The 12,500-nt window shown below is 59.8% G+C and overlaps 1 non-coding gene and 1 pseudogene across 1 annotated transcript; both read right to left on the minus strand.

Annotated features, from left to right (window-relative positions):
• Window positions 1-6,132, minus strand: part of LOC132953350 (large subunit ribosomal RNA) — an 8,934-nt pseudogene extending 2,802 nt beyond the window's left edge.
• Window positions 6,133-6,502: 370 nt separating this feature from the next.
• LOC132953351 (5.8S ribosomal RNA) lies at window positions 6,503-6,660 on the minus strand. The gene has a single exon (XR_009665593.1). It is a non-coding gene; the product is annotated as a 5.8S ribosomal RNA (ribosomal RNA).
• Window positions 6,661-12,500: the final 5,840 nt, after the last annotated feature.

Below are 12,500 nucleotides of genomic sequence, written 5' to 3' on the forward strand. Positions count from 1 at the left end.
AACTCACAGCCACGATGTCCTCTGTCCCGAAGGGAACAGTGAACCCCGGCCGCAGCCCTCCTTTCAGGGGGATCGCTTGAGACTTGCTTGCCGAGAAGGTTAGACCTCTTCGGCTCGCCCACTCGCGCAAGGCGCCGAGCGTCGCTCTCGCTTTCCCCTGAATTTCTTCGAGATCGGAGCCCGCGATAAGAACCGCCAGGTCATCCGCGTACGCGACCAGTTTGACCCTATCGTCCGTGTTGGTGACCAACGCCCTATCCATAGATAAATTCCAAAGACTTGGCCCTAACTGTGAGCCTTGAGGGCAGCCTCTGGTGAGATCCGCGAATGCTGTCGCTCCCTCCACCGAGAGCACCGCCCTTCTGCCCGTCAGATAGCTCTGTATGATAGATCTAGTTGCATCGGATGCCCCCAGATCCATCATGTCCCTAATCAGAACGTTCCATCTCAGGTTGTCGAAGGCTCCTGAGATATCCAGAAAGACTCCTACCACCATCTCCTCACTGTTGTCCACCCAATCCAGACACGACTTGATCGCGCTGATTGTGGACTTACCGACCCTGAAACCATGTTGCTCTGCTGAAAGAGCGCCCCCCGTTTCCTCCTCAAGCCTGTCCACCACCAGCCGTTCCAGCACTTTTGACGGTGCCGAAAGCAGGCTGACTGGTCTATATGACTTAGGAAGACTCGGGTCTCTGTCCTCTCCCTTCCTGATGATCACCACCTCTGCTGTCTTCCAACAGTCCGGAAATTCCGACTTCCTGAGGCACTCTCTCAGGACGTTGGTCAGCGGCAAGCCGATGACGCCCCACGCCTTCCTGAGTACCCCAGCGGTGATCCCATCCAGTCCCGGAGCTTTGTTAGGGGCCATCCTCCAGACAGCCGCCTTAACCTCGGCCTCCGTGACCTCTGGTCTCACTCTTCCTACTCTCTCAGCCTCAAAGATAGGAGCAGCCCTGTCCCTAGGGATTAGGCTCTCCAACAGACACTCGGCCGTCTCCAAAGCCGTCACCGTGAAGGTTCCGTCTTCTCGAAGCACAGCGTTTGGTACCCTACTCTTAGAAGATCCATTCCTAGCCCAACGATAGACCGGGCCCCAGATGTCCGAGTTGCTGGAGGTAGCGAACTTCCTCCACGACTCCATCTTGGCCTTCCTAATCTTTTTCAGGTGCTCGTTCCTGAGCACTCTGAATTGGTCCCTATCCGAGACTTTATAGTCCATGGTGCGTCTGAAGTTATTGAGGCGCCTTTTGGACTCTTCGAGTCCGGCGTCCCACCATGGCGGTTTCATCCTGACGGATTTACGGGAGCGGGGCATGGAGGCCTCCATGGCATGCCCGAGAGCACGCGTAAGAGACTCCGCTACCTGTCCGCAACCGCCCACCATGGTCTCATGTTCACCAAGAACTTTCTGGGCCAGAACCCACCTAAACCTATCCCAGTCGGCTTTCCTAACATTGAATCGACTTTTCCCTACCGCAGGTCCCTCCGACCCTGATCCGACGCGGATCTTGAATCTGATGGTCCTGTGGTCGCTGTCGGTGACATCGAGCACTTCCCATTCAGAGACTGAGTTCGTCAGTGAACCCCCTCTCGTCAGCGTAACATCTATGTTCGATGCCCCCATACCCGGCCTCTCGTACGTGTCGAGGTGGCCAGGCTGGTTGTGCACCGTCAAGTGTTTCGCCGCGATCAGGGATTCGACGTGGGTCCCCCGGGCTGAACCCGAGTTGTTGCCCGGCCGACTGAACCATTGCGGCGAGTGCGCGTTCACGTCGGCCCCTATCACGACGTCTTGGTTGACCCTATCAAGAATATCACCTAGCCTGTCCGTAAAGATGCGTGTCGGGATGCTGTACTTGAAGTAAGCTGACACGAACACGACCGCCTGTCCATGTCTCTTCCTGAGACTGGCCACGGCGCAGAACCTATCGCTGAGCCCCTGCAGGGCTACCACCTCGATGTCCTGATTTAGGACAACTATGGCAGCCCCTGCACTACCGTCCCTACTGCTGAGAACCACTTTCGTGGCGCGGTAGTCAAAACCTAGCAACTTGTCTCCCGAGGTCAGCACTTCCTGAAGCAGAAGCACCTCAACCCCGTTAGCCCTGCTGTAGTCCAGTATCTGATCTGAGACGAGATGATTCCCGTTCATGTTCAGTTGGACTACACAGTAGGTCGAAGAGATCATTTTGAGCCGAAATCTGTCCTACGGGCAACCGTGATGGTCGCCTTGTGAAGAGCCACACAACCGCTGTGCCCCGACTGAGCAGCCAGGCCACAGTTGGCGCACTTGACCGGCACGCTCTTGCAGTCCTTGGCCCTATGGCCCTTGACCGCGCAGCGCCCGCAAGTGTCCACCGTCTGCACACACTTCAGAGCCCTGTGACCGAAGTGCTGGCACTTGAAGCACCTGACTACGTCAACGTACTCCTTGACCTTGCACTTGGCCAACCCGATGAAAAGACTCTTTCCTACCAGAGTCTTGAAGGCGCTTGGTCTAACCGAGCAGACCCACCAAACAAGCTCGTCCGTCTTGGGCCCCTTCATGAAGAGGGGGACCACGGCCTCCTTGTCCAGACCAAGCTCCGGGTTCTGATCCACGATCTGGCCCGCGAGCTTCTCCTTAGGAATTTCCCTATCCACGTCATACACTAGTACGGTCGGCCATCTCGCACTCTCCTCTCTCACACCCTTACCGTCTTTTTCCATGGCCTTCAAGGCCGCATACGTGGCCTCGTCAGCCGGCCTAACCACCAGATCTCCTCTCGGGAGCTTCGCAGAGCCGCCAAGCTTGGGCACCGCCACCCCCTTGACCAGATCGGCCCAGAGCTGTTTCTTGGCCTCACTGGCCCCAGCAGCCCCCACCGAGACGACGAAGGCGCGGGCCGGAGCCCTCGCCTTCTCCCTCTCGATGGCCTTAGCCACCTTCTTGGAGGTGGTGATGGCCACTCTCGGCTGCTCCTTGGGCTTCTCCTCATTCTTCTTCTTCTTCTTCTTTTTCCTTTTGCTCTTCCTGCTCACAACCTCCACAAACGGCTGCTCCTTTACCTTTCCCTTCACCTTCTCCTTAGCAGCCGCAGACTTGGCCTTGGCCTTGTCCTCGACCTTCTTCTTCTTCTTGGGCGGAGATGGCGCAACCGTCCTCTCCACCACAACCTCGCGCACCTCAGGTCTCGACTGAGACCGCCTCGCCTCCTCGACCCTACCTTGCAGAACCGTGTTCTGCCTATAGGCCTCATCGAGCAAGGCCTCATACCTTTCCCTGATCTCCAAGATTGTCCGCAGAGCGGCCGCCGAAATCTTTCGCTTCTCCTTCTCTGCCAGAAGGAGCGCGTCCAGGTCCCTACCAATATTCCTTGCCTTTTGAGGAAAGGATGAAATACCAAAGGTCTTTACTAATTAGATGACGAGGCATTTGGCTACCTTAAAAGAGTCATAGTTACTCCTGCCGTTTACCCGCGCTTGCTTGAATTTCTTCACGTTGACATTCAGAGCACTGGGCAGAAATCACATCGCGTCAACACCCGTCCCGGGCCATCGCGATGCTTTGTTTTAATTAGACAGTCGGATTCCCCTGGTCCGTGCCAGTTCTGAGTTGACCGTTACATGGCTGTCGATCCGGCTACGCGACCGACGCCGCGGCGGCCGGACCGCCCGGTGACGGCGAACCGACACCAAGGCGATCGGCCGGCCGCGACGCGGCCAGCGACCGAAGCTCGGTGGTTCCACGGTCGGCGGACGGCGACGGGCCCGCGGCCGCCTCGAGGCTCCCGGTCCGAAGACCGGGCGCGCGGGCGACGGCCGGGGTGTCGCCAAAACCGCCTACGCTTCTACGACGACCCGAACCCGACAGCCACGCTCCTCAGAGCCAATCCTTATCCCGAAGTTACGGATCGGTTTTGCCGACTTCCCTTACCTACATTATTCTATGCGGCTAGAGGCTGCTCACCTCGGAGACCTGCTGCGGATATCGGTACGAACCGACGCGAAGACTCCGCGTGGCCCTCTCTCGAATTTTCAAGGTCCGCGTGGGGATCACGGACACCGCCGCAACGAGCGGTGCTCTTCGCGCTCGCGTCCCTATCGCCCGGCTAGAGGATTCCAGGGACGTACAACGCTCACAGAGAAAAGAGAACTCTACCCAGATCCCCCGGCGGCTTCTTCGAGTTCATTCTGGTTACCCAGACGAGACAAAAGAGCCCCGAACACTAGGGAGCGGTTCCGCGTCGGGTTCCGGAATACGAACCGGATTCCCTCTCGCCCCAAGGGCGATTCGAAAACGCCTTCGCCCGTGGTACGAGGATCTCTCCCCGGGCTTAGGATCGACTGACTCTTGGACAACGGCTGTTCACAAGAAACCCTTCTCCACGGCAGCCCCCGAGGGCCCCTCTCGAGTATTTGCTACTACCACCAAGATCTGCACCGACGGCGGCTCCAGGCGGTCTCGCGACCTGCCCTTCGACGCACACCGCCGCGCCATCCTACTCGTCGAGGCTTGCCGGGACCGACCGCCGCGAGCGACGACCGGCCCCACTATGCCGTCGACGGCCGAGTATAGGCACGACGCTCCAGCGCCATCCATTTTCAGAGCTAGTTGCTTCGGCAGGTGAGTTGTTACACACTCCTTAGCGGATTCCGACTTCCATGGCCACCGTCCTGCTGTCATCAGCAACCAACGCCTTTCATGGTCTCTGAATACGCGTCGATTTCGGCGCCTTAACTCGGCGTTCGGTTCATCCCGCAGCGCCAGTTCTGCTTACCAAAAATGGCCCACTAAGCGCCTAGGGTTCCGTCGCCGGCTTCGCACGCGGTTCACGCGGTGTACCAGGTAAAGCCGGCGATCTCACCCATTTATAGTTTGAGAATAGGTTGAGGTCGTTTCGGCCCCAATGTCCTCTAATCATTCGCTTTACCGTATGAGACATCCTCCGTGTTACGAGCGTGTTGTTACCGCGCCGTACAGCGCGGAGTCCCACCGGCGTCCGTACGCCCGCGAACGGGCGGGACACATCGGCGCCAGCTATCCTGAGGGAAACTTCGGATGGAACCAGCTACTAGATGGTTCGATTAGTCTTTCGCCCCTATACCCAGCTCAGACGATCGATTTGCACGTCAGAATCGCTGCGGACCTCCATCAGGGTTTCCCCTGACTTCATCCTGGCCAGGAATAGTTCACCATCTTTCGGGTACCAACGTGTGCGCTAAGGGTGCGCCCTCGGACGGCCGAAGCCGACCTGGCGAAGACGCCCCCGGACTGCGGACCAGCGCGACTTTGAACGCCGGTGGGTTCGGTCGCTAGGCCATCGTCCGCACCGTAAACGGTTCACTTTCATTGCGCCAAACGTGGTTTTTCGTAAGATCACCGTTGACTCGCGCACACGTTAGACTCCTTGGTCCGTGTTTCAAGACGGGTCGGAAAGTAGCCCGAAATCGTCGCCGACCGACGGGACCCCGCCTGCGACGGGGCCGCGTCGACGGTTCTTGCCGTCGGGCGAGCCGACCAGGAGCACCAGGGTTCGGCGCGAACGGTCACGCCGAAACGCAACCGCCGCGACGAACGCCACCCAAGCCCTTCGGCCGGCGCCCAACGGGTCGCGACGTCCGCTAACCGAGCGAAAGATCCGGCCGGCGGTTAGACCGACCGTGAATTCGCCCGGCGGGGACTCGCGGGCTCTGTCCGTTTACACCCGAACAGTTTCACGTTCTTATGAACTCTCTCTTCAAAGTTCTTTTCAACTTTCCCTCACGGTACTTGTAAACTATCGGTCTCGTGGCCGTATTTAGCCTTAGATGGAGTTTACCACCAACTTCGGGCTGCACTCTCAAGCAACCCGACTCGAAGGCGCGGTCCGATCCCGGAACGCTGTGACGGCCTCTACTGGCCTGGCACCATCTGCGGGCCATGGCCCCGTTCAAGGGAGACTTGGACCGTCACGTGCGCCCCGGCAACGAGGCCGGCCCGTACGCCACAACTCCCATAGGTGCCGCGACACAAAAGTGCGCGGCGGGATTCGGCGATGGGCTTTTCCCTGTTCGCTCGCCGCTACTAAGGGAATCACGGTTGTTTTCTTTTCCTCCGCTTATTAATATGCTTAAATCCGGCGGGTAGTCCCGCCTGATCTGAGGTCGGAACGTATCGGTTTTTTTTTTTTTTAAATTACACGGCAGCCTGCGGTCCGCGCTCCGCCCGTACGGTGACCGTCCGCGTCCGCGTCTCGGAAGCCGGAGAGGTCCGTGGACTCTCAGCCGACCCGGCCGCGCTCTCGCGCGGCGGGCGGACGGGGACGTGCCGTTTGACGACGCGAGAACCCGTGACTGTTTGCCGTCACAACTTGGGCGGACGACCGGAGGCGGCCGCGCGAGCGCGGTTTTCCACGGTCGAACCGCCAATCTCGCACCACCGGAGCGGCCGACGGGCGGGCGGACAGTCCCCGGGAGGACTGCCGCCGCCGTCGGACGCCTGCCGGCGGCGCATCGGTCTGGCCGAGTATCCGGTATACGACCCTCAGACAGGCGTGGCCCGGGACCCGCGGGTCACCGAGGCCGCAATGTGCGTTCGACTGGTCGATGTTCGTATAACCTGCGGATTACACGACGACGCGCAGATAGCTGCGGTCTTCATCGATCCACGAGCCAAGTGATCCGCTGTTCGGGGTCGGGTGTTTTTTTTTGTCGACGAAACTTCTACCGGCCACGCGCCGTGCGCGGACGCACGGCGGGGCCCGTATGGTCTTTCGACGTTAACCATCTTTCGGTCGACGCTCGGTCGGGGGTCGCGGCGCGCGGGCGGTCGGCGAGCTAGTCGCGAGCGCACGCGGCCACGGGGTCGGATTAGGCGCGCGCGAGACCGGCAAGTGCTGCCGGTACCGCGGGCCCGTCTCTAATGATCCTTCCGCAGGTTCACCTACGGAAACCTTGTTACGACTTTTACTTCCTCTAAACGGCCGATTTCGGTCATCTTCGCGATCGCGCGACGACCCAGCCCCCGAGGGGGCCGAATAACGCGCGTCCACTCCGAAGACCTCAATGCGACCGTTCAATCGGTAGTAGCGACGGGCGGTGTGTACAAAGGGCAGGGACGTAATCAACGCGAGCTGATGACTCGCGCTTACTGGGAATTCCTCGTTCACGTGGAAAAATTGCAAGCCACGATCCCTAAGCACGAAGGAGGTTCAGCGGGTTACCCGGAAGCCTGTCGGCCCAGGAATGTTAACACACGCTGATTCCTTCAGTGTAGCGCGCGTGCGGCCCAGAACATCTAAGGGCATCACAGACCTGTTATCGCTCAGTCTCGTGCGGCTATTTTCGTCCGCCGCCTGTCCCTCTAAGAAGAGTTTAAGCTCCTGGGAGCCGGCGGTAGCCCTAGTAACGTATCGTGATCCGCCGGCGACGGCCGCGAACACGGCGCGCTTCACCACGGAGCCCGACGCACGACGGACGCGCGCCGACCGGAGGTTGCCCCCCGGCCGACACACGCCCGCCGCACGCCGGGACGCGGATGGCGCGGCCGCGCTCGACGACCGCCGTGGACGACGGGCGAACGCGTTCGGGGATACCGGGCCGAGCCGACGGGTACGCGAACACGAACGGCCGAAACCGCCCGCGCCGCGCACACGCCGACCCGGGGTTACCCGCCTAGTTAGCAGGACAGAGTCTCGTTCGTTATCGGAATTAACCAGACAGATCGCTCCACCAACTAAGAACGGCCATGCACCACCACCCACCGAATCAAGAAAGAGCTCTCAATCTGTCAATCTTTCCGGTGTCCGGGCCTGGTGAGGTTTCCCGTGTTGAGTCAAATTAAGCCGCAGGCTCCACTCCTGGTGGTGCCCTTCCGTCAATTCCTTTAAGTTTCAACTTTGCAATCATACTTCCCCCGGAACCGAAAAGCTTCGGTTTCCCGGAAGCTGCCCGCCGGGTCGTTAATGAAACGCCGGCGGATCGCTAGCTGGCATCGTTTACAGTTAGAACTAGGGCGGTATCTGATCGCCTTCGAACCTCTAACTTTCGTTCTTGATCATACGAGAACGTACTTGGCAAATGCTTTCGCGTCAGTTCGTCTCGAGACGATCCAAGAATTTCACCTCTAACGTCTCGGTACGAATGCCCCCGCCCGTCTCTGTTGATCATTACCTCCGGTCCCGAAAACCGGCCCGGCGGGACGCGCGGGCGACTGGCGCCCGCGGCCCGGCGGCCCGCGCACGGAAACGCCCCGGAGGGCGATTTCGCGCGCCCGCGAAGGGCGGAGATGCGCGGGACCGAGGTCTTGTTCCATTATTCCATGCGACCAGTATTCAGGGCCTTTTGACGAGACGGCCGTGAAGCCGCCCCGCCAGATTTGAGCCTGCTTTGAGCACTCTAATTTGTTCAAAGTAAACGTGTCGGCCCGCCGACGGCAATCGGTGAAGATCACCGCGCAGCAAGATTGGAGTAGGCGGCCGCCGTCGTCGAACCCCGACGGCCGCGCGACGCGTGGCCGCGCGGCGCGCCGGAAGCCCGAGACACGTGTCCGCCTGCCGACAATACGTCCGGCCGACGTGCCGGTAACTAACACCCCGAGACGGCTGACGAGCGCGACGACGACCGCGCCGACGGGACACGTGGTCCCGCGACACGGCCGGCCGCGACACGACGGACCGCCAGGGTGGTCCGGCACCGCCCAGACACAGATCCGACTACGAGCTTTTTAACCGCAACAACTTTAATATACGCTATTGGAGCTGGAATTACCGCGGCTGCTGGCACCAGACTTGCCCTCCAATTGATCCTCGTTTAAAGGTTTTAAAGTGTTCTCATTCCGATTACGGGGCCTCGGATGAGTCCCGTATCGTTATTTTTCGTCACTACCTCCCCGTTCCGGGAGTGGGTAATTTGCGCGCCTGCTGCCTTCCTTGGATGTGGTAGCCGTTTCTCAGGCTCCCTCTCCGGAATCGAACCCTGATTCCCCGTTACCCGTTACCACCACGGTAGGCATGGAACCTACCGTCGACAGTTGATAAGGCAGACATTTGAAAGATGCGTCGCCGGTACGGAGACCGTGCGATCAGCTCGAAGTTATTCAGAGTCACCAGGTCTTTGCGCGGGCCGCGATCGGGACGCGCACGAAGCGCGCCGCGACGGGCCGGTTTTGATCTAATAAAAGCGTTCCTCCCGCGAGCGACGCCCGAGGGCGCCGCGACGGTCGGAACTCTGTCGGCATGTATTAGCTCTAGAATTACCACAGTTATCCAAGTAACTTGGGTACGATCTAAGGAACCACAACTGATTTAATGAGCCTTTCGCGGTTTCACCTTAATGCGGCTTGCACTGAGACATGCATGGCTTAATCTTTGAGACAAGCATATGACTACTGGCAGGATCAACCAGGGATCTCGGTTTTACAACAACTGCGTCCCGTGACGGATCCCCGCGGCGACGCCGACCAAGGGGCGACGACGACGCGGACACTCGTCTCGGGACGCGTGCGTCCGAGCGCCGGTCCGCCCGTGGGCGAGCCGACGCCGAGGAAGGTCGAAACGACCGTGACCGGTATACGGTCACGGCGCACGACCGACCGCGGTTCGAGTGGGATACGTGCGCGGACGGGCGCCCGTAAACCGCGCGCTTCGGTCGACGCGAGCGCCGCACTGAGCACCCGCAGAACGCGGGGCGACTGCGGCGGCGGTCGCGTGCGGTAGACCGAACACACGCGGAGAGCGAGCGCTCGCCCGACGCGACGTGACCCGTGCGTTGACGAGAGTCGGGGTTAGCGCGTACGCCGTCCGTTTTCAGCGGACGGAGAATTACCGCGCTAGCGCCTCTCGCCAGGTTTATAACGGCCCCCAGCCGAGATCGTGGGGGAAGCCGGGACGCGACGCGAAGTCCGTCGTCCCGGGGCTTCGCCCCGGCGACCGCCGGGCACGGCGACGATGGCCGGCCGCGGCGGGAATGTTTTGGCGTCGAGAGCTCGTAACTTGCGGAACGGTAACGGGAGTCGTCATCGATTTTTGAAAAAAACGATTTGCGCGTCGGAGGCCCACCGGAAGGCGGGCCTGCGACGCCGGTTGAGTTTTGCCACTCGGCGTGCGAGATGGGTCGGTCGCCGAAACTTGGACGGATACCATCGAAGGGCACTGGATTGCTGACCATTCCGAAGACTGGGGCAGACCGGTGCGCGGCGATGGACGCGTCGGCTTCGGCGTCGCCCGTGGCTTTGCTGTCGTACGTGATTGGCGATCGGACGCCGGCGGAACGCCGACGACCGAGTCGCTCACAAATTTACAAAATCTCGAGTTTCACAATGTGCGACGGGGGTATTCACGCGTAGTGGTACACCCGAGTCGAAGGAACTTCGCCATCACCGTGCGTAGCGGTTAGCCGAGAATCGAAAATCCGTCAATCACCGTGCGTAGCGGTTAGGCGAAAATCACAAAATCCGTGCGTAGCGGTACGGCCGCGGATAAAGGATTACCGATTTAAATGTCGCGGACACCGGTGTCCTATAGTACTCGGAACGTACGACGTGAACACGTCTCGGGTACGTCGAGATCGAACCAACGGTTAACGAGTTATTGCACACGGAAAAACTACGTTCGAAAAGTTGAATTCGAAATCGTGTCGACGGACATCGCCGGGGCTGCCGTCATGTGCACCACCCCGGCACCGACGAATAACCGAGGACGTCGAGTGAAAAAAAAAAATCGAATTTTCACACACGGTGGTCCGTGCGACGAGACGGTACGGCGGGCGCGCAGCTCGGCGACGGTAATCACCCCTGTAACGTCGCGGTCAGCGCAGAAATTCTACGCGGTAAAGGTTTTCGGCAAAGGGGGATATCCCTGGACAACGACTCTGCGGTCTGCCCGTGATGAACGGTACGGTCGATGTCACCGGCAAACCGTGAAAACGGTTGACCGAGACCCCGCCGTCGGAATACAGTCAATCACAGTGCGTAGCGGTTAAGCGAAAATCAAATATCGGTCTATCTCCGTGCGTAGCGGTACGGCCGCGGATAAAGGATTACCGATTTAAATGTCGCGGACACCGGTGTCCTATAGTACTCGGAACGTACGACGTGAACACGTCTCGGGTACGTCGAGATCGAACCAACGGTTAACGAGTTATTGCACACGGAAAAACTACGTTCGAAAAGTTGAATTCGAAATCGTGTCGACGGACATCGCCGGGGCTGCCGTCATGTGCACCACCCCGGCACCGACGAATAACCGAGGACGTCGAGTGAAAAAAAAAAATCGAATTTTCACACGCGGTGGTTCGGACACGGTCACGGGGACGCCGCCGCGCACCAAGGGCGACTCCGCGCCTCGCCCGTCGAGGAAAAATATTTCCGCGTACGGCACTCCGAGTCCGCGGGACGTAATAATTCTTTACGTTAGTCCACCTCGCACCCGTCGAACGCCGACCAGACAAAAATCGGCAATCGATGAAGGGCACAGTGTCCACGGATCCGGTCACGGGGACGCCGCCGCGCACCAAGGGCGACTCCGCGCCTCGCCCGTCGAAGAAAAATTTTTCCGCGTTCGGCACTCCGAGTCCGCGGGACGTAATAATTCTTTACGTTAGTCCATCTCGCACCCGTCGAACGCCGACCAGACAAAAATCGGCAATCGATGAAGGGCACAGTGTCCACGGATCCGGTCACGGGGACGCCGCCGCGCACCAAGGGCGACTCCGCGCCTCGCCCGTCGATGAAAAATATTTCCGCGTACGGCACTCCGAGTCCGCGGGACGTAATAATTCTTTACGTTAGTCCACCTCGCACCCGTCGAACGCCGACCAGACAAAAATCGGCAATCGATGAAGGGCACAGTGTCCACGGATCCGGTCACGGGGACGCCGCCGCGCACCAAGGGCGACTCCGCGCCTCGCCCGTCGAGGAAAAATATTTCCGCGTACGGCACTCCGAGTCCGCGGGACGTGCTCGCCGAATGCCCGCACCGAATAATACCGGTAAACCACATCCACTTGCCGTATTAATATTTTACGTTAGTCCACCTCGCACCCGTCGAACGCCGACCAGACAAAAATCGGCAATCGATGAAGGGCACAGTGTCCACGGATCCGGTCACGGGGACGCCGCCGCGCACCAAGGGCGACTCCGCGCCTCGCCCGTCGATGAAAAATATTTCCGCGTACGGCACTCCGAGTCCGCGGGACGTAATAATTCTTTACGTTAGTCCACCTCGCACCCGTCGAACGCCGACCAGACAAAAATCGGCAATCGATGAAGGGCACAGTGTCCACGGATCCGGTCACGGGGACGCCGCCGCGCACCAAGGGCGACTCCGCGCCTCGCCCGTCGATGAAAAATATTTCCGCGTACGGCACTCCGAGTCCGCGGGACGTAATAATTCTTTACGTTAGTCCACCTCGCACCCGTCGAACGCCGACCAGACAAAAATCGGCAATCGATGAAGGGCACAGTGTCCACGGATCCGGTCACGGGGACGCCGCCGCGCACCAAGGGCGACTCCGCGCCTCGCCCGTCGATGAAAAAT

This window comes from Metopolophium dirhodum, unplaced genomic scaffold (genome assembly GCF_019925205.1).
Source record: "Metopolophium dirhodum isolate CAU unplaced genomic scaffold, ASM1992520v1 scaffold17, whole genome shotgun sequence".
Classification (NCBI taxonomy): Eukaryota; Metazoa; Arthropoda; class Insecta; order Hemiptera; family Aphididae; genus Metopolophium; species Metopolophium dirhodum.